Source organism: Dendrobates tinctorius, unplaced genomic scaffold (genome assembly GCF_039654945.1).
Source record: "Dendrobates tinctorius isolate UK_male_01 unplaced genomic scaffold, ASM3965494v1 ptg000017l, whole genome shotgun sequence".
NCBI lineage: Eukaryota > Metazoa > Chordata > Amphibia > Anura > Dendrobatidae > Dendrobates > Dendrobates tinctorius.
The window spans coordinates 8,113,120-8,138,267 of record NW_027361685.1 but is presented as its reverse complement, the minus strand read 5'-3'; the positions used below and the strand labels follow the sequence as shown (position 1 = coordinate 8,138,267).

Below are 25,148 nucleotides of genomic sequence, written 5' to 3'. Positions count from 1 at the left end.
TGGCCCCATCAGAAGACATTTAAAAAAACCATTACACTTACCTATCCTTGCGCTCCCTCACAGCGTCTGCTCCAATGCCAGCAACTGCTTTATGCTTGTAAGCAGCACATGGCAGGGACGTCATGTGTTGTTCTCAAGCAGAGCGCAGCTGCCGGAGTACTCACCGGGACTGTGCGCACAGAGAGCAGTGAGCATTCATTGCTCTTCAGTAGCGCGCAGTGTCAGCCACCGGCTTCCTGCTGGCATGAATATTCACTGGATTCATTCATTCATCAGGAGACTATTTAATATTGACCTATATTCACGCGGGACTAGACGAAGAAAACCCTAAAATCATGTATCATGTTATCCGAAACAGTCAGAAAACTAGCCCCATATTGGGCGACCTCAGACTATATACTGTGTAAGTTTATAAGCCACTCCAGTGTCAGGAATAGATAGTATGTGATAATCCCGTATATACCGCTCAGGGAACACTTACCTTTCAGAGATAATTTCCATATTCACACTAAATAATGGCACAGATCTCCCAGACATTATGATTGCACATATCCCTAGTCTTTATAACGATATTGCACTCGTTCCCTGACAGACCGCAGCATGGCCATTAGTTAGAAGCTGCTAATGATCTTTGGAGCAGGTAAGTTTTCCCTGAGTGGTACATATTGGGCCGTCTGAAGACTGAGTTTAGTCTAGGACAATTTGTCTGCACTACTAATTATCAGCAGTTACATTACCAAACTAGGGCAGTCCCTATAGGAGAAAAACACAAGAATTATACGGTATTGTCACATACTATCTATTCCTGACACTGGAGTGGCTTATAAACTTACACAGTATATAGTTTCAGGGTTTTTTTGTCTAGTCTCGCTTGAATATAGTTCAATATTAAAGAGTCTCCTGATGAGTCGCCTTTGGTGAGGACGATGAAACCCTCAGAGATGAGAGGCTTGGAGAGTGAGTGTGTATACGTCACCTCACCCTATACACTGAACTGTGGGGTACATATTTTTTCTCTTAGTCACCTACTGAATAACTTTCAGGGGGTGAATTATGGGTGTAGTTTTACATTTGGAATTAATAAAGTTTAGTTTTATCCTTTTGTCAGCAAACATGAGGAATGACAAGAAACAACCCATTTAAGAAGATTCAGTTTTGGTTAAAACTATTCCAACATTATGAATATAAAAAGGCTTCTCCCCTATGTGACGTCTCTGATGTTTATTAACAATTGATTTCCAAGTAAAATATTTCCCACATTAAGAAAATGAAAAAGGCTTCTCCTCTATGTGACTGCTCTGATGTCTAACAAGAAGCACTTTCCGGTTAAAATATTTCCCACATTCTGAACATGAAAAAGGCTTCTCCCCTGTGTGAGTTCCATGGTGATTAACCAAATGTGATTTCTGGTTAAAACATTTCCCACATTCTGAACATGAAAAAGGCTTCTCCCCTGTGTGAGTTCTCTGGTGTGTAACAAGAAGCACTTTCCGGCTAAAACATTTCCCACATACTGAACACAAAAAAGGCTTCTCCCCTGTGTGAATTCTTTGGTGTTGCTCAAGATTCCCTTTATAGTTAAAACATTTCCCACATTCTGAACATGAAAAAGGCTTCTCCCCTGTGTGAGTTCTCTGGTGCTTAACCAAATGTGATTTCTGGTTAAAACATTTCCCACATTCTGAACATAAAAAAGGCTTCTCCTCTGTGTGATTTCTTTGGTGTTGCTCAAGATTCCCTTTATGGTTAAAACATTTCTCACAGTCTGAACATAAAAAAGGATTCTCCCCTGTGCGAGTTCTATGATGGTTCACAAAATATGATTTATGTGCAAAACGTTTCCCACATTCTGAACAAGAAAAAAGCTTGTTTCCTGTGTGAGTTCTTTGGTGTATAACAAGATGCCCTTTATGGTTAAAACATTTCCCACATTCTGAACATGAAAAAGGCTTCTCCCCTGTGTGAGTTCTTTGGTGCCTAACAAAATGTGATTTCCATGTAAAACATTTCCCACATTCTGAACATGAAAATGACTTCTTTGCTTTAGGAGCAGTTTGTTTTTTAATGCCTGTTTTGTGACTTTGATTTTCCTTAGTAGTCAGTAATGAATCAGAAGATGGGACCTGTTTCATAGGATCAGATGACAGATCTTTGCTGTGAATGGATGATGATATATCTGGAGTAACAGCAATCACTTCAGTTGTATCTTGTAGGATCTCAAGATCATCAGATTTGAAAATTGAAGATGTCAGCTGTCCCTCTGATCTCCTGGGACAGTCATCTGCTAAGATAAAAAACAATTATTATTTTCTAATAAAATATCCTTGAGTTTTATATTTTTGAACATTTCTACTTAGCTTGCCATTTTTACAGACAGTTTATGTAAAAAAACTTTAATTATTTGCCAAGACAATGACAGTTCACAGTATAATAGAAAACCTTGTTGGATGAACCAGTAGTGTGTGGTGTTCAACTGTTTGTTCATTCTGCCTCCCAAATATCGAATAAAAAGAAACCAATCAATGTTATGTAGGTGAAAATAATACCAATTCTCATCTCACAAAAAACAAGTCCCCACTCAGGTCCATCATCTGTCAATGGTAAAACAGAGGTTCCCACACTATTAGTGGCTCAAAGGCTGCTGAAAAGCAACAAGGTTTCTATAAACCAATCCAGCAAAATCCGCTCTCACTTCTGAGTCTTGCAGTGTGCGCAAACAACATTTAGGATCCCTGTATTTAGCAATATTATAGTGAGAAGAACCCACTTAATTTGCGGTGTGTGTCTCCTGGAGCACAATCTGGGCACTATGTGCTGGGTAAGAAAATGGCAAATGTGTAATTTTCACTCTCCAACATCCGCTAAGTGTTCATTTCCGTAAAGTGGCTGTGGAGTCAAAATATTCCTCCTACACACGTGGTCAAAATTGTTGGTACCCCTCATTTAATTACAGAAAAACCCACAATGGTCACAGAAATAACTTGAATCTCACAAAAGTAATAATAAATCAAAAATCTATGAAAATGAACAAATGAAAGTCAGACATTGCTTTTCAGCCATGCTTCCACAGAATGAAAAAAATTAAACTCATAAAATAGGCCTGGACAGAAATGATGGTATCCTTAACTTAACCGCTTCATGACTGCCAACAGTAGAAAAACGTCAGCACTAGCAGGGCTTTGTGCAGAGCCGACATTTGTCTATGGTCGGCGGTTTCATAGAATGGTAGAGTTTGGAAGGGACCTCCTGGGCCATCTAGTTCAACCCCCTGCTCAAAGCAGGATTCGCTAAATCATCCCAGTCAGATGTCTGTCCAGCCTCTGTTTGAAGACTTCTATTGAAGGAGAACTCACCACCTCTCGTGGCAGCCTGTTCCACTCATTGATCACTCTAACCGTCTAATTAAAAAATACCAAAAATAATGTCACCCACAAGTGAATGTAAAAAAAGATGCAAGATAAATGGGTGATCCTCAGAGGATATTTGCAAGCACCCAAACGCATCACAAAAGGGATATAGAATGTAACTGATAAAACAGACAACAACCTATATAATGGATACAGCATGAATGAAAAGGTAGCACAATGCTATAGCCAATTGCACATGTATACACATGTATATTTTTTAAAGGCCAGACCACAGGTTCATAGCCTTTCATAAACGAGATTTCAAAAAAGGAACGAGATTTCAAAAAAGGAACAATCTCACCGGTTTATGCAGACGGTCAGGAGTCACCAGGGATACTCTGTATACCAACAGGAAGGTAGCGATGGGAGGACAATACCCTGTCAATTCCCTTACATGCTAACCATTAACTGATCCCCAGGCTCCTGCCCTTACAAGGGCAGTCCACAGCTAGCCCTATATTGCACATGCCCTGCACTTTCCCTATAAGGAGCGTCCCAACGCGTTTCATCCAAGTAACTCTTCAGGGGACTAACTTGTTTAAAGTGCCATAGTGCTATAGCTAAGAGAAATACATCCTCCCGCTCTCTATGCTATCTGCTGTCTGCAGAGAGTGGAAGGAAGAGGGCATATATATATATATATATATATATATATATATACACAGTATATCTCATTGTGTTAATGCACACATATTGCCACAATTAGATAATTAACACATATATGTTTGATCATACCTCGCATACCAGTCATCCCCCATTGCAAGATTTAAAACTCCCAGGGCGCGCGCCATAACCAGCGCTAAAGACGCCCCACAATGACATCACTGGAAAGGAAAAACCCATGTCCAATGGGCGGATGAAGCCCCATTTCCGGTGCAATCGCAAAATGGTGGATGCCCCACTTCCGGTAACAAACCACATACACAAATGGCGTATTTCAAATTATCCATACACACTCATGTTTTGCGTGTCAGACATACCACATAAGACGACTCAGATAAGGAGCGCGCGTCATAATTCGCGCTAGACACCGCCTCAGTAGATTTCCCAGAACCGATGCCGCCCCACTTCCGGTGAGAGCAAGATGGTGGCCTGCACACAGAGAGGAGGTAACAATAAGTGTAGGAAGATGACAGTCCATTGAGTCCATACAAGGTACAAGGCCAGTTGATCCAAAGATCACAATCTGGCTTCTGCAAATGTATCCATGGTTCAGTGATGGTCAATGGAGCAGATCTGTATTCTTCCAACCAAGGCTGAAAACCCCTAGGTTGTTTTCTATAGAATGATAGATCCGTGTCCCTTGTGATGATGTTGTGGCTGCTGTCCTGTCTCTTGTGCTTTGGATCTATAGATGTCTTGGCAGAATCTCTCTGACTGTTTCTCTCAGTCTCTTTATACAGAGGCATGTAACCTATTTTTAGACTTAACAAGTGTCCCTCATTCAGTATTTACATAAAGGGTAAGAATGGAGATGAGATTATTATAGCATTACTTGATTATTTAAATTATTTGCATAGTTTTTCCCTCTCTGCTTTAGAAGTCAACAAACTGGCGCCATAACACAATGTATAATTAGCATATCAGCAATCATCACTAGTGATCAAGGATAAGCGTACAATAAAAGTCAATATTACCGGCTTACACAAGCAAAAGTGTTTTCTTGACCAACTAGAAATCAACACTTAAATTTAAAGCCAACATAGAGATAACATTCTATTATTCTTCGTTGCTAAAAAATAGTCGTCTGGTTAATTAAGATACAATGCTGTATGTCTTCACAATGCCAAAAGTAAAAAAAGAAATGTTTTTAAAAATATAAAAAAAAATAAAAGTTCAAATCACCCCCCTTTCGCCCCTTTCAAAATAAAACAATAAAAAATCAAACATACACATATTTGTTACAGCGGCGTTCAGAATTGCCCGATCTATCAATATAAAAAAAATTAACCCGATCGCTAAATGGCGTAACGAGAAAAAAGGTCAAAACGCCAGAATTACTTTTTTTTGGTCGCCACAACATTGCATTGAAATGCAATAAAGGATGACCAAAAGATTGTATCTGCACCAAATCCTAATGAGTCATCTTTGGTGAGGACGATGAAACCCGTAGAAATGAGAGGCTTTGAGAGTGAATGTGTATACGTCACCTCACACTATATACTGAGATGTGGGGTACATGTTTTTTCTATTAGTGACTTTCCAACTAACCTTCAGGGGGTGAATTATGGGTATAGTTTAACATTTGCAATTAATAAGGTTTAGCTTTTTCCTTTCATCAGCAAACATGAGGAATAACAAGAGACAACCCATTTAAGAAGGTGCAATTTTGGTTAAAATTATTCCAACATTATGAACATATAAAAGTATACTCCGCTATGTGACATCTCTGATGTTTATTAACAGTTGATTTCCAAGTAAAATATTTCCCACATTAAGAAAATGAAAATGGCTTCTCCTCTGTGTGACTGCTCTGATGGCGATCAAGAAGCGCTTTCCGGTTAAAATATTTCCCACATTCTGAACTGGAAGAAGGCTTCTCCCCTGTATGAGTTCTCTGGTGCTTAACACAATCTGATTTAGTGTTAAAACATTTCCCACATTCTGAACAAGAAAAGGGTTTCTCTCCTGTGTGCATTCTCTGGTGCATAACACAATCTGATTTATTCCTAAAACATTTCCCACATTCTGAACATGAGAAAGGCTTCTCCCCTGTGTGAGTCCTCTTGTGGGAAAGAAAATGTGATTTCCGTCCAAAACATTTCCCACATTCTAAACATGAAAAAGGCTTCTCTCCTGTGTGGATTCTCCGGTGCTTAACACAATCTGATTTAGTGTTAAAACGTTTCCCACATTCTGAACAGGAAAATGGCTTCTCCCCTGTGTGGATTCTCTGGTGATTAACACAATCGGATTTATTGTTAAAACATTTCCCACATTCTGAACAAGTAAAAGGCTTCTCCCCTGTGTGAGCTCTCTGGTGTCTAACAAAATGTGATTTATGTTCAAAACATTTCCCACATTCTGAACAGGAAAAGGAAAAGGGCTTCTCCCCTGTGTGAGTTCTCTGGTGTCTATCAAGAACCGATTTCTGATTAAAACATTTCCCACATTCTGAACAGGAAAAAGGCTTCTCCCCTGTGTGATTTCTCTGGTGGATAACAAACTTTGATTTTTGTGCAAAATATTTCCCACATTCTGAACAGTAAAAAGGCTTCTCCCCTGTGTGAATTCTCTGGTGGGTAACAAAACTTGATTTATGTGCAAAATATTTCCCACATTCTGAACAGGAAAAAGGCTTCTCCCCTGTGTGAATTCTCTGGTGGGTAACAAAACTTGATTTATGTGCAAAATTTTTCCCACATTCTGAACAGTAAAAAGGTTTTGCTCCTGTGTGAATTCTCTGGTGAGTAATAAAATGTGATTTCCATGTAAAACATTTCCCACATTCTGAACATGAAAATGACTTCTTTGCTTTAGGAGCAGTTTGTTTTTTATTGCCTCTTTTGCGACTTTGATTTTCCTTAGTAGTCAGTAATAAATCAGAAGATGGGACCTGTTTCATAGGATCAGATGACAGATCTTTGCTGTGAATGGATGATGATATATCTGGAGTAATGGCATTCACTTCAGTTGTATCTTGTAGGATCTCAAAATCATCAGATTTAAAAATTGAAGATGTCAGCTGTCCCTCTGATCTCCTGGTACAGTTATCTGCTAAGATAAAAAAAAAAAATTTAATAAAATATTGAGTTTTATATTTTTGAACATTTCTACTTAAACTGTCCATAAAAATGGCAAGCTATGTAAAAGCTTTAAATATTTACCAAGACAATAACAGTTCACAGTCTAATAGAAAACCTTGTTGGATGAACCAGTAGTGTGCGGTGTTCAACTGTTTGTTCATTCTGCCTCCCAAATATCGAATAAAAAGAAACCAATCAATGTTATGTAGGCGAAAATAATACCAATTCTCATCTCACAAAAACAAGTCCCCACTCAGGTCCATCATCTGTCAATGGAAAAACAGAGGTTCCCACACTATTAGTGGCTCAAAGGCTGTTGAAAAGCAGCAGAGTTTCTATAAACTAATCCAGCAAAATCCGCTCTCACTTCGGAGTCTTGCAGTGTGCGCAAACAACATTTAGAATCCCTGTATTTAGCAATACTATAGTGAGAAGAACCCACTTAATTTGTGGTGTGTGTCTTGCTGGGTAATAAAATGGCAAATGTGTAATTTTCACTCTCCAACATCCGCTAAGTGTTAATTTCCGGAAAGTGGCGGTGGAGTCAAAATATTCACTCCTCCTACACACGTGGTCAAAATTGCTGGTACCCCTCATTTAATTACAGAAAAACCCACAATGGTCACAGAAATAACTTGAATCTTACAAAAGTAATAATAAATTAAAAATCTATGAAAATCATAGAATCATAGAATCTTAGAGTTGGAATTGACCTCCTGGGCCATCTGGTCCAACCCCCTGCTCAAAGCAGGATTCGCTAAATCATCCCAGTCAGATGTCTGTCCATTCTCTGTTTGAAGACTTCGATTGAAGGAGAACTCACCACTTCTCGTGGCAGCCTGTTCCACTCATTGATCACTCTGTCAAAAAGTTTTTTCTAATATCTAATCTTTGTCTCCTCCCATTCAGTTTCATCCCATTGCTTCTAGTCTTTCCTTGTGCAAATGAGAATAAAGTTGATCCTTCTACAATGTGACAGCCCTTTAGATATTTGTAGACAGCTATTAAGTCTCCTCTCAGTCTTCTCTTTTGCAAAGTAAACATTCCCAAATCCTGCAACCTTTCCTCATAAGACAGGGTTTGCAGACCGGTCACCATTTTGGTCGCTCTTTTCTGAACTTGCTCCAGTTTGTTGATGTCTTTTTTAAAATGTGGTGCCCAAAACTGGACATAATATTCCAGATGAGGTCTGACCAAAGAGGAGTAGAGGGAAATAATGACTTCACGTGATCTAGACTGTATGCTTCTGTTAATACATCCTAGAATTGCATTTGCCTTTTTTGCTGCTGCATCACACTGTTGACTCATATTCAGTCTGTGATCTATTAGTATACCCAAGTCTTTTTCACATGTGCTGTCACTTAGCCCTATTCCTCCTATTCTATATATGCTTTTTTCATTTTTATTGCCCAGATGTAGTACTTTGCATTTCTCCCTGTTAAAAACCATTCTGTTAGTTGCTGCCCACTTCTCCAGTTTATTTAAATCTTTTTGAATCCTCTCTCTCTCTTCTCTAGTATTAGCTATCCCTCCTAGCTTTGTGTCATCAGCAAATTTAATCAGTTTACCCTCAATTCCTTCATCTAAATCGTTGATAAAGATATTGAACAATACAGGGCCCAGGACAGAGCCCTGTGGTACCCCACTTGAGACATTCTTCCAACTGGATGTGCAGCCATTTACGACCACTCTTTGGGTCCGATCACTAAGCCAGTTATGAATCCACCTAACAGTTGCCTTGTCCATTCCATACTTAGTCATTTTTTCAATAAGGATTGTATGAGAGACTTTGTCCAATGCTTTGCTGAAGTCTAGATATACTATATCTACAGCATTTCCTTGATCCACCCAATCAGTGATACCGTCATAGAAGGAAATTAAGTTAGTCTGACATGACTTATTAGTTACAAACCCATGCTGACTCTGTTTAATCATTTCATTCTTATCCAGGTACTGACATACATGTTGTTTAATAATTTGTTCAAAGATCTTTCCTGGTATAGAAGTCAGACTCACCGGCCTATAGTTGCCTGGGTCCACCTTCTTCCCCTTTTTGAAGATAGAAACAACATTTGCTCTTCTCCAGTCTTCTGGCACTTCTCCTGTTCTCCAAGAATTTTCAAAGATTATGGAGAGGGGTTCAAAAATTTCTTCTGCTATCTCCTTCAGTACTCTGGGGTGTAATTCATCTGGACCTGGAGATTTGAATTCATTTAGGTTAGCTAAGTGTTTCCTCACTATCTTTCAGTTTATAGATATCCTGGATTCTTCTATTCCCTTAATAGGACAGTGAATAACAGTTGATGTTACATTTCCTTTCTGAGAGAAAACAGATGCAAAATAGGAATTTAAAAGTTCAGCCTTCTCAACATCCTGTCTTACCATTTCATCATTTTCATCCTGTAAAAATCCTATAGCATCTTTGACTTTTCTTTTACTTTTGACATATCCCCAAAATCCTTTATTATTGCTTTTGACATCTCTTGCAAGCCTCAATTCATTTTCAGCTTTAGCTAATCTGATTTGTGCCCTGCAGGTTCTGCAGACAGCATTATATTCTTCTTTAGATATGCCTCCCTCTTTCCATTTTATAAACATTTTTTTCTTCCTTTTTAGCATGTGCTTAAGTTCTGTGTTCAACCATCCTGGTTTCCTTAAATGCTTCCTATTCTTCCCTCTTTTCGGAATTGTTAACAACCGTGCTTTGAGAATTTCATTTTTCAAGATTTCCCATCCTTCCTGGACATTTTTGTCTTTAAGGATATCCAGCCATTGGATCCCTCCAATTCTCTTTCTGATTCCATTAAAATCTGCCTTTCTGAAATCTAACCTTGACGTCTGAGTCTTCACAGGTCTTCCGCCTCTAGTTATCCAAAATTCTAAAATAGCATGGTCGCTACCTCCTAGGGTCCCAGCCACTTTTACCTCCTCAACCATTTCCTCCCTGTTTATAAGGATTAGATCCAAGGTAGCAGTTCCCCTTGTTTTCTCCCCTACCTTTTGGAAGATAAAGTTGTCAGCAAGAGAGGATAAGAATTTCCTTGACCTGTTAGTTTTGCCTGAGAGAGATTCCCAACAAATGTCTGGATAGTTGAAATCTCCCATGACAACTATGTCATATTTTTTGGAGAACTTGGCCATTTGATGCATGAAGAGTTCATCCATATCTTCAGCTTGCACAGGCGGCCTGTAGTAAATGCCTACAATGGTGTCCTTTCCATTGTTCTGTTCTTGTATTCTTACCCAAACAGTTTCCACAGAACTCCCAGTCTCTGAAGCTTCAATCTCTGTGCAGATATACGTGTTTCTAACATACAATGCGACACCCCCTCCTCGTTTATCAAGTCTGTTTCTTGCAAATAAGTTGTATCCTTCTAGTCTTGTATTCCAATCATGTGTATTGTCCCACCAAGTTTCAGTGATTCCAATGACATCATATTTCTTTTCCTGTGTTAGTAGTTCCAATTCTCCTTGTTTGTTGCCCATGCTTTGTGCATTAGTATAGAAACATTTTAGTTTGTGATTGGTTTCTCTTTCTCCAATATTTTTATTAATTAGATTCTTTCGTCTTTGTTCTTCCTTTCCACTTCTAATAGCAGAGTTCTCAATAGCATTTGTCAGGTGTATGGCTTTTTCTGGTCTTTTGCTTCCCTTCCCATGTTGTTCTAGTTTAAAGCTCTCCTTACAAGTGTAGCAAGGCGACTTCCAAATACATGCTTTCCAGTCTTCGTAAGATGCACCCCATCTCTAGCAAGTAGTCCATCGTATAAGTAATTCACTCCGTGATCCAGAAATCCAAATCGTTGCTGACGGCACCATCGACGTAGCCAGTTGTTCACCTGCAGAATCTTATTCCACCTCCTTGTTCCATGGCCATCCACTGGGAGGATGGAAGAGAAGACCACCTGCGCTCCCAGTTCTTTCACTTTCTTGCCTAAGTCTTCAAAGTCTCTGCAGATGGTTTCCAGGTCGTTTCTTGCGGTGTCATTTGTCCCCACATGTAGTAGCAGGAATGGGTAGTCATCTGTAGGTCTGAAGAGTCCGGATATCCTGTCAGACACATCTTTAATTTTTGCACCTGGAAGACAGCACATTTCTCTTGAAGTTATATCCGGTCTGCAGATAGCGGCCTCTGTTCCTCTCAACAGGGAATCCCCCATGACCACCACTCTCCGTTTCCTCTTCACAACATTTTTCTTTCTCCATCCAGGAGGACTCTGAAGGCGTACAAGGTTGCTGTTTGTTGGCAAAGTCTTATCCTGATGTATTTCTTCATCGTTTTCCTGCGTGAGAGCCTGGTACTGGTTCCTGAGCAGTATGGGTGCTGACTGCCTCCCGATCCTCCTGCTTCTCTGGGTCACATGTCTCCATTCCTCTGTTTCTTCAGGTGCACTTCGAATTTCTTCTCTTTCTGTAACATGAAGAGATAATTCTGCTCTGTCCAAGAACTCTTCACCTTCCTTAATGATCTTCAACGTAGCTAACCTCTCTTCGAGATTTTGCAACTTTTCCTCCAACAGGGACACAAGCTTGCAATTGTGGCATGTGAAGTTTGGCTTTTCCACTGGTAAATCTGTGAACATGTAGCAAGAAATGCAGCTCACCAAATGGCTCCTGGCCTCTTCCATCTTGAGATTTCTTAAAAACGATGAAAGATGAGCCAAAATTTGGCGCGCGGTTTTTCCGATTTCCTCTTTTCAGCTGCAACGGCCAAAACCCAGTGATCGTTGAGTTTGCGGAGACTCTTCACTTATCCCAGAAGGCACTGGGAATATGCAAATGGTCTCCTCAAGACTCTTCCCCTGGTTTTCCGATTTCCTCTTTTCAGCTGCAACGGCCAAAACCCAGTGATCGTTGAGTTTGCGGAGACTCTTCACTTATCCCAGAAGGCACTGGGAATATGCAAATGGTCTCCTCAAGACTCTTCCCCTGGTTTTCCGATTTCCTCTTTTCAGCTGCAACGGCCAAAACCCAGTGATCGTTGAGTTTGCGGAGACTCTTCACTTATCCCAGAAGGCACTGGGAATATGCAAATGGTCTCCTCAAGACTCTTCCCCTGGTTTTCCGATTTCCTCTTTTCAGCTGCAACGGCCAAAACCCAGTGATCGTTGAGTTTGCGGAGACTCTTCACTTATCCCAGAAGGCACTGGGAATATGCAAATGGTCTCCTCAAGACTCTTCCCCTGGTTTCAATGAACAAATGAAAGTCAGACATTGCTTTTCAGCCATGCTGCCACAGAATGAAAAAAATTAAACTCATGAAATAGGCCTGGACAGAAATGATGGTACCCTTAACTTAACCGCTTCATGACTGCCAACGGTAGAAAAACGTCAGCACTAGCAGGGCTTTGTGCAGAGCCGACATTTGTTTATGGTCGGCGGTTTCATAGAATCATAGAACGGTAGAGTTGGAAGGGACCTCCTGGGCCATCTAGTTCAACCCCCTGCTCAAAGCAGGATTCGCTAAATCATCCCAGTCAGATGTCTGTCCAGTCTCTGTTTGAAGACTTCTATTGAAGGAGAACTCACCACCTCTCATGGCAGCCTGTTCCACTCATTGATCACTCTAACCGTCTAATTAAAAAATACCAAAAATAATGTCACCCACAAGTGAATGTAAAAAAAGATGCAAGATAAATGGGTGATCCTCAGAGGATATTTGCAAGCACCCAAATGCATCACAAAAGGGATATAGAATGTAACTGATAAAACAGACAACAACCTATATAATGGATACAGCATGAATGAAAAGGTAGCACAATGCTATAGCCAATTGCACATGTATACACATGTATATTTTTTAAAGGCCAGACCACAGGTTCATAGCCTTTCATAAACGAGATTTCAAAAAAGGAACGAGATTTCAAAAAAGGAACAATCTCACCGGTTTATGCAGACGGTCAGGAGTCACCAGGGATACTCTGTATACCAACAGGAAGGTAGCGATGGGAGGACAATACCCTGTCAATTCCCTTACATGCTAACCATTAACTGATCCCCAGGCTCCTGCCCTTACAAGGGCAGTCCACAGCTAGCCCTATATTGCACATGCCCTGCACTTTCCCTATAAGGAGCGTCCCAACGCGTTTCATCCAAGTAACTCTTCAGGGGACTAACTTGTTTAAAGTGCCATAGTGCTATAGCTAAGAGAAATACATCCTCCCGCTCTCTATGCTATCTGCTGTCTGCAGAGAGTGGAAGGAAGAGGGCATATATATATATATATATATACACAGTATATCTCATTGTGTTAATGCACACATATTGCCACAATTAGATAATTAACACATATATGTTTGATCATACCTCGCATACCAGTCATCCCCCATTGCAAGATTTAAAACTCCCAGGGCGCGCGCCATAACCAGCGCTAAAGACGCCCCACAATGACATCACTGGAAAGGAAAAACCCATGTCCAATGGGCGGATGAAGCCCCATTTCCGGTGCAATCGCAAAATGGTGGATGCCCCACTTCCGGTAACAAACCACATACACAAATGGCGTATTTCAAATTATCCATACACACTCATGTTTTGCGTGTCAGACATACCACATAAGACGACTCAGATAAGGAGCGCGCGTCATAATTCGCGCTAGACACCGCCTCAGTAGATTTCCCAGAACCGATGCCGCCCCACTTCCGGTGAGAGGAAGATGGTGGATGCCCCACTTCCGGTGGTGTCCATCAAACAAACGGCGCCACACTTCCGGTTAGCAGGGAAACTATCCTGCCACACTTCCGGTGTCATCCATCAAAACAAACGGCGCCACACTTCCGGTTAGCAGGGAACATATCCTGCCACACTCCTAAGAGTGCGGCGCCGCCCCCAGCGTCGCCAATACAGAAAAAGCCAATCATATATGAGAGCACCGGAGAGGCACAATAATTCAAACCATATATTCATATAAGCACGCAATATTATAGCATATCCAAATATCAAAAAAAGGAGCAAATGGCGCCCAATTAAGTGCCAGTATAAGATAATGCGCAAAACAACAAAATAAGCGGCAACATGAAATGCATATATAGGCATATAATATAAATGTATACACATATGCCAATCCCCAATAATGGGTGACAGAAAAGTGATTCAGGCTTAAAGAAAAATCCAAACTATAGATCAAAAAAATTGGAAAAAAGGCAAAAGAAGGGATTCAAATAAAACAATTAAAAATGATCTGTTCATTGAGGCCTTTAGGTGTTACAGTATCCAAGTAGAATATCCACTTAGCCTCACGTTGCAACAGCAATTGATCCCAATTGCCGCCTCTTTGTGGTTTAGAGACCCTATCAATGGCAGTAAAAGAAAGGTATGAAATCTGCCCCTCATGCATACCATGAATATGCCTTGAGATTGGAGTGTCCCTCTTATGTGTTATGTCTCCCACATGTTCGCCAATTCCCCTCTTAAATTCTCGAATCGTTTTTCCCACGTACTCCAATCCGCGCTTACAAGTGACTTTATAAATAACACCTTTAGTACTGCAATTCATGAAATGTCTAATAACATAATTTTTCCCGGTCACATTGCTTACAAAAGTCTTACTCACACCAATATGCGAACATGCTATAATAATAAATAATAATCTTTATTTTTATATAGCGCTAACATATTCCGCAGCGCTTTACATTTTGCACACATTATCATCACTGTCCCCGATGAGGCTCACAATCTAAATTCCCTATCAGTATGTCTTTGGAGTGTGGGAGGAAACCGGAGTGCCCGGAGGAAACCCACGCAAACACGGGGAGAACATACAAACTCCTTGCAGATGTTGTCCTTGGTGGGATTCGAACCCAGGACTCCAGCGCTGCAAGGCTGCAGCGCTAACCACTGAGCCACCGTGCCGCCCACAATGCTACACAATGGCCGCATTTAAAACTTCCACTATGTGTTTCTGGAAATCCTCCATGTAGTGAAAATGGTCACTATAATAATAATCTTTATTTTTTATGTAGCGCTAACATATTCCACAGCCCTTTACAGATTGCACACATTATCATCACTGTCCCCGATGGGGCTCACAATCTAAATTCCCTATCAGTATGTCTTTAGAATGTGGGAGGAAACCGGAGTACCCGGAGTAAACCCACCCAAACACGGGGAGAACACACAAACTCCTTACAGATGTTGTCATTGGTGAGCCACCGTGCCGCCCCCTTGTCCATAGATGAATTCCCAGAGGGGTGTCATTTCCAAAATGGGGTCACTTCAGGGGGGATTCTGTTGTTCTGGCACTTAGCGGCTCTCCAAAGTGCCATAACAGCAGAATCCCCCCTGAAGTGACCCCATTTTGGAAATGACACCCCTCTGGGAATAGGAAATGACCCCCCTCTGTGAATTCATCTATGGGTGTAGCGACCATTTACCTATCTACCTATTTTCCAATGTAAAATCTGGGGTAAAACAACATTTTAGTGGTAAAAATCTCATTATTTTGTCTTCACTGCCCAATGGTATAATTTTCTTTGGAACAGCTGTGGTGTCAGTATGCTCACTGCACCACTAGAAGAATTCATTCAGGGAAGTATTTGGTAAAATGCAGTCACTTTTGGGGCTTATGCTGTTCTGGCACCTCAGGGGCTCAGACAATGTGACATGTCACCCACAAACAATTCCAGCAAAATCTGCTCTCCAATATGGCGCTCCTTCCCTTCCGAGCTCTGCCATGCGCCCAAACAGTGGTTTACCCCCATATATGGGGTGTCAGAATACTCAGGCCGAATTTCACAACAACTTTTGGGGTCCAATTTCTCCTGCTACACTTTGAAAAAAAAATGGAGGGCAAAAAGATCATTTTTTGTGGAAAAAATATGATTTTTTATTTTCTCGGCTCTACGTAATTAACTTCTGTGAAGCACTTGGTTGTTCAAAGTGCCCACCACACATTTCCTTGGGGGGGGTTTAGTTTTCAAAATGGGGTCACTTGTTGGGGGGGTTTCCACTGTTTAGACTCGTGGCTATTTTGATATTTAGAAAAAAATGAAATCCAGCAAAATGTCACCGGTGATGGCGGCACCTGCACAGTAGTATCTATAAGTAAGAGATAGAGGCTACTGCACAGGGGCCGCTGGTGTCATTTTGCTGGATGTGATTTTTTTTCTAAGCCTCACAATAGCCACAATATTATAGGCATTATCACCAATAATATCAATGCTATTATATGCATTATGTAATAATGGGGGCAGGTCAGTGAGGGGTCAGCGACCTGTCATAAGCCAATACAGATGAATATGTAATCAGAGCACCACATAAAGCCCCGCCCACAGCCCCACCCACAGTCCCGCCCCAGAGCACGAGAATCTCATTAACTGAAAACTACAAATACAGATTACACAACAGTAAACCAGAGTTACCCTCATTTATGGTGGACCATTGGAGCTACTATGGATCCTGAGCAGAAGATTAGAGAAAATAATATTGTTCCCCATTTCAGGAGAGATTGTGCAGTAATCTGAATTCCTTAGGATCAAAAACAATGTAATTTATGACGTGGAGTGACTCCATGACACCAGGGCTGGAGCCAACACATCTCCTGCAGGCGGGAATAAATGTATATTACAGCCCTCAGGCTGGTTTCACATTTGCGTTTTTTAGCGCTGGAAAAAAACGCATACGTGCGCATGCGATTTTTCCCCTATATTTAACATGGGTGCGCATACCTGCGCACTTGTAAGCGCATGTATGCGATTTTCATGCGCTGCGTTTTTTTGGGGTGTGCGATAGTATTTTCCAGACGCTGCATGTTGCATTTTTTGGCCCTTGAAAAAATCGCATGCGCACGTATGCGCACGTTTTGCGCTAAAAATGGCCATTATAGCCTATGGATGCGCATACGTGCGCACTGGCATGCGCAGGTATGCGCTTTTTTAGCGCAGCGTTTTTTGGGTGGTGTCCACTTTTTATCCTAGTTAGAATCTTCTAAAGTCCAAAAAAAAAAGGCTATATAAAGGAGGTGCCTGCCAAAACTCTGCCACTACTACACTAGACAGATTGAAGAGCAGACATTCAACCAAGAACACTTTATATCAGCGAAGAATGTGAGTATATTACATTATATGCCTGTCCTTTTAAATTATGTATGTACTAATGATTTTTATTATTTTTACATGCAGTATGTCTTCAGAATCGGAGTATTCCCCATCGCGGCAGGAATTGGCGCAAGCAGACCGTGAGGTGATTATTTTCGTGCATCTGGTAAGTATATCTGCTGCTTCTCCAAATCTCTTACGTTTTTTTCAACTTTCAGACATCGTCATCATCATCTGCGGACGGGAATAGTGAGGGCGAACAGCAGGAGCAGCGAAGCCAAGTCCCGGTGGTGATACGTAATGTAAGTATCAAATGATTTGTAATTTTTTTTTTTTTTTTTTTATCTTCTATTTTTACTCTTTTTTTTTTTTCTTTTTTTGTAACTTTTTAGTCAATTTAAATTTGATTATTCTAATGAATGTGTTTTGTCTAGGTTCCACAACGGGATGAAGACGTCTACCTGGATAATGAGCAGCTCATCAGCCTGGTCCAGGAGCGTTCGCCGTTGTGGGACAGCCGTGACCGGCTGTACAAGGACAATGTGGTGACACGGCGGCTATGGAATGAGGTGGCCGCAGCGTTGATGGATGGCTGGGACAGCGCCACAGCATCCGCCAAAAAGGCGTTTAGTGAGTATTTCCCTGCTCTGTATTGTGCCGCAGTGACTGTTGTCCTTGACGGCACTGTTGGGTTTCGTGCTAGGCGTATTCTAGCAGGAAACCCAACAGTGTCATCGTGGTCTACAGTGACTGCTTTGAGTATTGTATTGCTACATTGTGTCGCAGTGACTGTTGTCCTTGACGGCACTGTTGGGTTTCGTGCTAGGCGTATTCTAGCAGGAAACCCAACAGTGTCATCGTGGTCTACAGTGACTGCTTTGAGTATTGTATTGCTACATTGTGCCGCAGTGACTGTTGTCCTTGACGGCACTGTTGGGTTTCGTGCTAGGCGTATTCTAGCAGGAAACCCAACAGTGTCATCGGGGTCTACAGTGACTGCTTTGAGTATTGTATTGCTACATTGTGCCGCAGTGACTGTTGTCCTTGACGGCACTGTTGGGTTTCGTGCTAGGCGTATTCTAGCAGGAAACCCAACAGTGTCATCGTGGTCTACAGTGACTGCTTTGAGTATTGTATTGCTACATTGTGCCGCAGTGACTGTTGTCCTTGACGGCACTGTTGGGTTTCGTGCTAGGCGTATTCTAGCAGGAAACCCAACAGTGTCATCGGGGTCTACAGTGACTGCTTTGAGTATTGTATTGCTACATTGTGCCGCAGTGACTGTTGTCCTTGACGGCACTGTTGGGTTTCGTGCTAGGCGTATTCTAGCAGGAAACCCAACAGTGTCATCGTGGTCTACAGTGACTGCTTTGAGTATTGTATTGCTACATTGTGCCGCAGTGACTGTTGTCCTTGACGGCACTGTTGGGTTTCGTGCTAGGTGTATTCTAGCAGGAAACCCAACAGTGTCATCGGGGTGTACAGTGACTGCTTTGAGTATTGTATTGCTAAATTGTGAAGCAGTGACTGTTGTACTTGACGGCACTGTTTTTTTTTATCAACAGTGGACAAAGTCCGAACACGTTGGCGTTCGATCAAGGACCGCTTCAACAGTGATGTTCGTGCTGAGGGCCAGGTTCGCAGTGGATCTGCGTCAAGGACCAGAACTAGATACCGTCACTATCACGCGTTGCAGTTCCTACGACCGGTCCTTGCCACAAGATCGTAAGTATTATACATTTTGGGTTTTTATTTTTATTAATCTGTGTTTTTCTAATCCACAGCTGATGCTTCTTGTAAAGGCATGGTAGTAATGATTTTCCTTTCTTCCACAGCACCTGGAGCAGCACCCTGCAACCTGGCCCTGGAGCGGTCCTTCGTCGGACGTCCTCTGACCCGTCCCAGCCATCCGACAGCCAGGAAGCACCTTGCAGGTCCCACACACACACAGCTGGTGACCAGGAAGCTGGGCCATCAGGTGTTCCCCTGTCCCAGGTCTCTGCCACTGGTTATGCGGGCACTACCCGCCAGCAGCAGAGGGCCTTGGACAGGAATGTCTTGCCCGAGTTTATGCATTTGAGCGAGACATTTAATTCCAGCCTCAAGTCACTGTCCGACAGAGTTGAAAGCGGTTTTGCACTGATGGAACGTGGTTTTAACCACTTTGAACACCGCTTCAATTCTGTAGAACAGCGCCTTGACCGTCTGGAGGCCGACCTCAACAGACCAGCACACCATTTTTTTAGTAAGATTGAAAAGGGCATGGCGGAACACCTTAGTCCTGATCAACAGCTGAATGTGCTGCAGGCCTGCAACAATGCTTTCTTGCAGGCTATGCAGCATAATCGGTACGGTCAGCAGTCAGTGGTGTCCTTTCCACCTGTGCCACCATTGACTCGCTTCACCTCACTACCGACTTGTGCTGCATACCACTGCACGGACACCTCTCTTCAAAGGCTGGACACCCACCGTTACACCACCACAAGTCTGAGTGCAGCTGGTCACTTCACCGACACCACCATGGCAAGCGCTGCTCCTGTCTGGAGCACCACCGCCAATCCCATGCATGCGTGGAGCTCAGCCACCACTAGGCAAACATGGAACAGCCCTGCCGCTACAACAACATGTAGTAGCCCTGCCACCACCACTCTGCAAACCTGGGCCATCACTGCCGCCACCAGTCCTCCTGCAAGGACGAGCACTGAACAAGAAGAGCAGCATCAGCCACCTCAGCAGCAGCAGCCAACTCAGCAGACGCCACCTCAGCAGCAGCAGCCACCTCAGCAGCAGCCGCCACCTCAGCAGCAGCAGCAACCACCTCAGCAGCACCCGCCACCTCAGCAGCAGCAGCAACCACCTCAGCAGCAGCTGCCACCTCAGCAGCAGCCGCCACCTCAGCAGCAGCCGCCACCTCAGCAGCAGCCGCAACCTCTGCAGCAGCAGCCGCCACCTCAGCAGCAGCAGCCATACCAGCAGACGGGGGACCTACATTCCATATTTGCCCCTACTTCAAGGCGAAATCAATCAAGGCGGGCATTGGGCCAAAGTCGGTCCAGGCACACAAGCCTACGGCGACATGCCATTACAACTAATGTAACTGAACAGATTTCCTCTCCTACAAGTGTTCCAAGTTTAATTCCCTTAACTGGACTACCTTCCCCCACAAGTTTTGTTGCCCCTTCCCCTCAAACACCGTCTTCAACTGCAAGTGTTGCATATTCCCTGCACACCCCCAAATTGAAACCATCTGCCCCCAAACGCCGTAAAAAATAATTTTTAAATTTTTTTTTTGTGATAAAAAATAAATTTACATTTGTGGTTCACCATTAATAAGTTTCATTAATGTTGTTTGCGCCGCACACACACACTGATGGGTAAATACATGTTAAAAACCAACCCAAGGGCTAGTATAGTCATATGTGAAATAACATGGACTAGTATAGTCATTCAAAGGCCTAGTGTAATAACTCTAGTTTTACCAAATAGAATCTGGTTTCATGAAAAACAAACTGTTGAAACTTGTCTAAAAAATAAGTTTCTTTCTAGTTTCACCAGTTTGTTTTTGTTGAAACAAGATGCTAGTTGTTAAAAATCGAGTTATTACAGTAGGCCTTGGTATGACTATACTAGGCCGTGGTATTTCACATATACTACTAGCCCCAAGGCCTAGTATACTCATATTTGAAATACCACGGCCTAGTATAGTCATTCCAAGGCCTAGTGTAATAACTCTAGTTTTACCAAATAGAATCTGGTTTCATGAAAAACAAACTGTTGAAACTTGTCTAAAAAATAAGTTTCTTTCTAGTTTCACCAGTTTGTTTTTGTTGAAACAAGATGCTAGTTGTTAAAAATCGAGTTATTACAGTAGGCCTTGGTATGACTATACTAGGCCGTGGTATTTCACATATTACTATACTACTAGCCCCAAGGCCTAGTATACTCATATTTGAAATACCACGGCCTAGTATAGTCATTCAAAGGCCTAGTGTAATAACTTTTAATGGAGCAGATTACATTCATCCACTCAATGCTGACTTGTATTCCCCATGGACTTTCATTGGGGTTGGGTTTTGAGTGTTGTGTTTTGAGAAAATCACATACTTTGTTTTAAACTATTTGCACAATTTTATCTTGAAAAAAAATGGTTTCCTGATTCATGGCCTGCAGCTTTGCTCATTCCAATATATTTCACGCAGACTAGCAATGCTGCATTTTAACTCGTATGTGTATTTACCTGCCCAGGTGTGTGAACATAACAAAATTCAGTTATACATGGGAAGTTTTTTAATTAATCGGAGTTTAAAAAATATAGTGCACTCAGTAATGGTATCAAATAAGGATTTTTATTACCATAAACAACAACATTACACCATTTCATCTTGCCAGTGCACCCGTCCTACATCAGAAATAAAGTAGGCCGCAAATTTGTCCCTCATTTGGCCAACTTCAACGGATGACCTGAGAGTGTGCTGAGTGAATTCAGGCAATGGGTTAGGAGCATCATCGTCCAGTTCAAAGGTCGGGTGCTCTTTAGCCATCACAAAGTTATGTAGAACCACACAGGCCTTCACCACCTCATCGACTGTTTCAAGTTTAAGATTAATGGCCGTGCCCAGAATTCGCCATCTGGAAACAAGAATCCCAAAAGCACACTCGACAGTTCTTCTGGCCCTGGTCAGCCTGTAATTAAAAATTTTTTTGGTGTGGTCCAAGTCCCGGCTGGAGTAGGGTTTCAGTAAGTTTCCGCACATTTGAAAAGCCTCATCGCCAACCATTACAAAGGGCAGTGGCGGAGCTTCGGTGTGAGGAAGAGGCCGTGGCATAGGGAAATTAAATTGGTTGCCATACAACCTCCGGCCCATGTCTGAGTTTTTAAAAGCCTGCGAGTCATTACCACGGCCAAATGCTCCAATGTCCACTGCTACAAACATACATCCGGCATCCGCAATTGCAATGAGTACTATTGAAAAGTACTTTTTGTAATTATAGTACTCAGATCCCGTTCTTTGGGGTTTGATGATCCGTATGTGTTTCCCATCAACAGCTCCCAAACAGTTGGGAAAATTGCATACTGTCCAGAATTTGTCAGCAATTTCCATCCACTTTTCAGCGGTGGGCAGGGGCATAAATTCTGGGCAAAGAACATTCCAGAGAGCCCGGCAGGTGTCAGCAACAATTCCAGACAAGGTAGAGATTCCAATACGGTACTGGAAGTGTAGTGAGGATAGGGTTTCTCCAGTCGCCAGGAATCTGTGAACAGACAAAGAAGTAAAATTAATATTTATGTATATTATTTTTAAAAACTATAAAAAAAATATTAGTACATTCACGAAAACTAATTACCCAAGGTTTTGAATACTAAATTTACAAAAAAAAACATCAGACCACACCCCTTTGTTTTTAAAACATACCGTAATGTCACCAGTAGCCGTTCCTCAGGAGGAATCGCACGACGGAGCTGTGTGTCCTGTCTCCGGATGGATTGTTGGACACGAGCAAGCAAATCCATGAAACTTTCGTGGGACATCCGGATATAATCTGTAAATTTCTCCGGGTTTGACTGGAGCTCGCTGTAGAGGGTATGGTATGCCCCACGGCTCTCCCGGAGTTCAACAATCGGATGTATCCACATACGCCGCCGTCTTCGCTGCCTCTCTCTCTTCCTTTGTTCATGGCAAGCAACTGCATACGCCTGAGCCATCGCGATGTCCAAATCCAAGTTGAAGTGAAAACTCTTCCAGCGCAGATCCATGGTCACGAGAAGAATCAAGCAAATGTGAAGAATACTGTAGACAGGGTGTATATATATTAACATACCACACCCACAATGAAGTCCCATTGGTCTTGTGTGTTGTTGAATGGTTGTTTTTTCTTTTTTGTGGGGTTTTTCCAAAATCTGTAAAAAAACGCAAACGCACAAAAAACGCATACAAACGCGCAAAAACGCTGCGTTTTTTTCCTGCATGCGCATTAAAATGCTGGAAAAAAACGCAGCGTTTGTATGCATTTGTATGCGTTTTTTTAATGCGTTTTTTTGCGGGAAAAACGCGCTGCAAAAAAAAGCAAGTGTGAAACTAGCCTGAGCCACGCACAGCTTAGAGATCTATCATGGCACAGGTGGAATGTTTGTCCTGGAGATTATCACAATCCTCCTTGAAGTTAGTTGGTTTTAATACAAATTGAAAAGTCAGGATAAAGGGAAACTCTGCTGTTATTGGACAGAAATGGTGTCTTTCCCTCATCCTTCAAACATGCCTCAATCACACTCATCCTCAAAAAGCCCCTCCTTGACCCATCCTCTGCGTCAAACTATCGCCCAATATCTCTCCTCCCTTACACCTCAAAACTACTGGAACAGCATGTATATCTTGAACTGTCCTCCCACCTCTCCTTCTGTTCCCTCTTTGACCGGTTACATTCTGGCTTCCGACCGCATCACTCAACTGAAACTGCCCTAACTAAAGTCACTAATGACTTACTAACCGCCAAGAGCAAGCGACACTACTCTGTCCTCCTTCTCCTGGACCTGTCTTCAGCCTTCAACACCGTGGACCATTCCCTCCTGCTACAGATTCTCTCATTTCTTGGCATCACAGACTTGGCCCTATCCTGGATCATGTGGCATTTTGGTGCGCTCGGCGCACCCTCAAAAGGACGCATGCGCCAGCAAACGCATACCTGCGCATGCCCTGCGTACCCAATGCTAAAGATAGGGTACGCAGGTCACATGCAGCGTCTTGCGCCCATAGGCGGAGCAGCCGGGAGGAGGCGCGGCCTGGGTTGGAGCTTAGCGGCGGCTGTGCGCAGACCGACGCAGGTCAGTGAAACGCTAGTGTGAAACTAGCCTAAGTCAGTTCTATACCAAAATGGCGTCTGTGTCTTCAGACAACACTCTGGAAGGAATCCTTGCAATGCAGAAGCTGAGATACTGGATACCATATATGGAAGTGAAGCTGAAATGGACCTATCATAGACTGACACTGGCTACTCAGAAGATTGTGTGACACCCATTTCCTGTCTCTTTGTCTTGAGAATAAACTTCAGTTGTGTGCAAGCCTTTACTGAGAAAGGAGTAGACATCTAACTCTGTGTTCTGTGTGACTCTTTAAGCGCGCACTTGGCCTATATTGGGTCAGGTACAAGCAATCATATAGATCTTGCTTTAAGGGATCACCCTCACACTAATCCCAGGGGGTAGGTGGATCCTCCAGGAGGTAAGTTCTATAGAAAAGGGCTTTCACTGCCCAAAGTCATTTGAACAGTTTTGGGTGGAGGAGAATGTTGTGGTCTAGAGGCAAAATGGTGATCATGGTAATACGGCCGGACTACACCACCGATAAAGCAGCCACAGCCGGTGACTGAGAGGAATCTGTGACTTCTCTGCATTCAGTGGTTACTACTCACCTGGGTAGTCATATGTGGGAATCTCCTCTTTACACCACTCATCACCCCTCACATATGTCTCTGTAGTATTAATATGGGTCAGAGCTTCACCCTGAAACAAATATTGTAAAAGTCAGACAGATGGAGAAGTCCCATCTATGATCAGCTCTAATCCTGCCATCTCCACCGTTCTCATTACACAAGTATAAAACATATAATACTGGTGGATAAAACAAGACTGAGCACAAGACCTTCACAGCCGTCTACACATTACAGGGGAGATCTCCTGACACCTTCTCTCCATCTACCTGATGATCCTGAGGAGCACTGGGATCTTCTTGGTTACAGTCCTGTGGAAGAAGAGGACGGGGACATCTCTCTGGTGTTGTCCTCTTACTGGATAGATCTGGAGGAAACACATACAGGGACTGAATTCATTCTCTACATACAGATAATTATAGGCCGTGTGTATTTAGTCCTGTCTATTACCTGGTGATGTGAGGGGCTGGGGAACCTCCATTATGACGTCCTTGTACAGATCTCTGTGTCCTTCTACATACTCCCACTCCTCCATG

The 25,148-nt window shown here is 42.5% G+C and overlaps 1 protein-coding gene across 1 annotated transcript in view; it reads right to left on the bottom strand.

Moving 5' to 3' along the window:
• LOC141082428 (oocyte zinc finger protein XlCOF29-like) overlaps positions 1-25,148 on the bottom strand; it is a 219,796-nt gene that overhangs the window by 175,831 nt on the left and 18,817 nt on the right. The gene's annotated exons all lie outside the window — the stretch shown is intronic.